This window comes from Protomyctophum bolini (genome assembly GCF_963924005.1).
Source record: "Protomyctophum bolini genome assembly, chromosome: 1".
Classification (NCBI taxonomy): Eukaryota; Metazoa; Chordata; class Actinopteri; order Myctophiformes; family Myctophidae; genus Protomyctophum; species Protomyctophum bolini.
The window spans coordinates 14,805,773-14,808,575 of NC_137862.1; positions in this window are offsets into that span (position 1 = coordinate 14,805,773).

Here is a 2,803-nt window from a genome sequence, read left to right on the forward strand (position 1 = left end):
CAGGTCGCACTGCAGCATGTTCTGGGCTTATAGATCTGCTATTTTCGAGAGCGTTGAGAGTTTAATAAGTGTTTAAATGTCTGAAAATACAGAACTAAGAATAACTAAGAAACAAACAAACATTAATTTGATATCAAACAAGTCTATGTAGGTATCTATGGACATCAATCTGCAACATGATTTTATACAGTATCTAGTGGGGTTCCCTGCTTCATCTCTCTCAGCTATGGGGACCCCCTGATGTATAAATTCCAACAAGACCGCCAGCTATAGGTAATATAAGACCCTGCTCGAAATTTAATTTAATTAATTACCAGCAACTGTACTTAAATACAATTTAAGTACCGGTACTTTTACTTCTACTCCACTACATCTCAGAGAAGAATATTGTACTCCAGTACAATTATATAAAAACTTTTTGTTACTTTGTAGATTTTGAACACTGCAGTCTTATTCGGCCATTTGACCCTATCTATTCAATTCATAAAGATGACATGAAAAATAACTACATTCAATATCATCACAAAAAAATAAAACACTACAGATTGGAAGAAAACAAAGAAGGGGGTTTAGTCAGGTAAATAAATGCCAGAGGTTGGACAAAATTGGATTATTTTGTTTCAACTGATTCTGACAGGACATTAGGTCTACTAGCCAGTATAAAATAAATTACCATAATCTGCTCACTGCTAATACCCTAAATTTGCCTTAATCCAAGATGGCCCTATTGATAACCTATTATAAGGCAATATTTTCTAAATTTCATTATGCTTTAAGTAGCATGTGACATGTCAAACTAGGGGTTATTCAGGATTCTGAATCCATTCCAAGCATTCGTTTTGCATGAAAAACACTCCTTGGGCTAAATTCGGCCATAGCTGTCATCATAAATGTGATGAGGTCTATGGCAAGTGGCTATGGCCAGAGCAGATTATGGTAGATTTTTTTATCCTGGCTACTGTGGCTAGTAGACCTAATGTCCTCTCAGAACCAGTTGAGAAACAAAATAATCCAATTTTGTCCAAACTGAGTGGATTATTTTCCTTTATTTACTGGACTATAGTTGTAAAGAGTGAAGACGGGTGATCTCCTGCATCTAAGGGAGAAGTAGTAATTTCCTCTCCCTTAGGCCTACTGAAAGCAGTGAAAGGTGGATTTTCAGGGCTGTTTAAATGATGCCAGTGATCTGCATTTTTGAGGGAAGGGGTCAAAGCATTCCAGTTGTGGTAGTAACCAGATCGTTGTTCTTGCTCCCTCTAGTATTGTGGCTGTGGGTGTGGGCTCACTTTTTTGATGTAGTGGATCGAGTAGAAGTAAAGTACTGGAGATTGGAAATACTCCAATAAAGTAGGCTACAAAATACATGCGGTATATGTCTGTCCTAGTGGCTGAGTGGCCTTTATTCACTGCTTAAGTGTTCGATGTTAAACTGTCAGATTATTTGTATAACATTCATAAGAGTTCGATAAGAGTTGAGTTCACACACACTGTGGAGCACTTTGTGAAACATTATAATGAACAACTTTCCTGTATCACAGAACAGTTATTTTGCATTATCATTATGCAAACACCACTTGGCTTCCCATGCATTCCCATGTGTTCTGTGGCACGCACTGAGAATAGCTGATCTACATGCTCAGAGTCACAACGCCTTGCACTGTTGTGAGCTTGTAGATTTGCTATTTTTTGCACAACTATATTTGGTAATCTGTCACTAGCTGAGGGACAATTATGAAAATGATGGTGTGCTCATTCTGTCGGAGCTCACCAGTGACTACAGTTTCACATGCTGAGTTTGCTGACCAGTGATGGGGAAATTACAAGTACATTTACTCAAGTGCATGTACTTTTAAGTACAATTATGAGGTACTCTACTTGATTATTTCCATTTTTGACACATTAGTAGGCCCATACTTCTACTCCATTACATCTCAGAGGCAATTATTATACTTTTACCCCACTGCAGGTCTCCATATATGGAGATTTAAGGGTTTGAGGTCAGATGTAGAGTTGCTGGCCAATATTGATGACATCAGGGATCTAATGGGCATTCCCATATATGGGCTTAATATTGATGACATCAGGGATCTCCATCCCTGGTGTCATGATGTCATGTGATGTCATGGGGCATGACCATAATATGGCCATGGCCTGGGGTGACCAACCAACCAACTGACGGGAAATGGACGTTAATCAATTTATAACGAGTAAGACGCGCAAACGCGGGAAGCGAACGCAGCTCGTACATATTTGGGTTTTGGACGTATAGCTGCTTTGGGGACTCCTTATATGGTGCCCCTTTTGTGCCCATATATGGAGCTGAGTGGACCTGGCCCCTTTTGTGCCCATATATGGAGCTGAGTGATTGCTGATGCAAAACACTCCATATTTGGATAGCGGGACAGACACACGGACGGACAGACAGACAGACAGACAGACAGACAGACAGACAGACAGACAGACAGACAGACAGACAGACAGACAGACATGATCTGCTAGGTCTCATAGTAAGTGCTCACTGAATTCGCAATAATCTAACAAAAAATGGTAACACAAATAAATTACATTTTACAAAAAAAAAATCTTAATTCCTCATATAATGGACAAAATGTATTTCATTTTCGATTTCTTCTTCAGAAGAATATAAGTGATGCAGTTCCTATTGCATCCACCAAGTGGCGCTGTTGTCACATCCAGTATAGTCTAGGTGAGATGTGATATCATCATCACACTCACCGCAGCAGGTATATCTGCATGCGTGACGTCATGTGTATGCTTCACACATTGTCAACAGACACGCGGA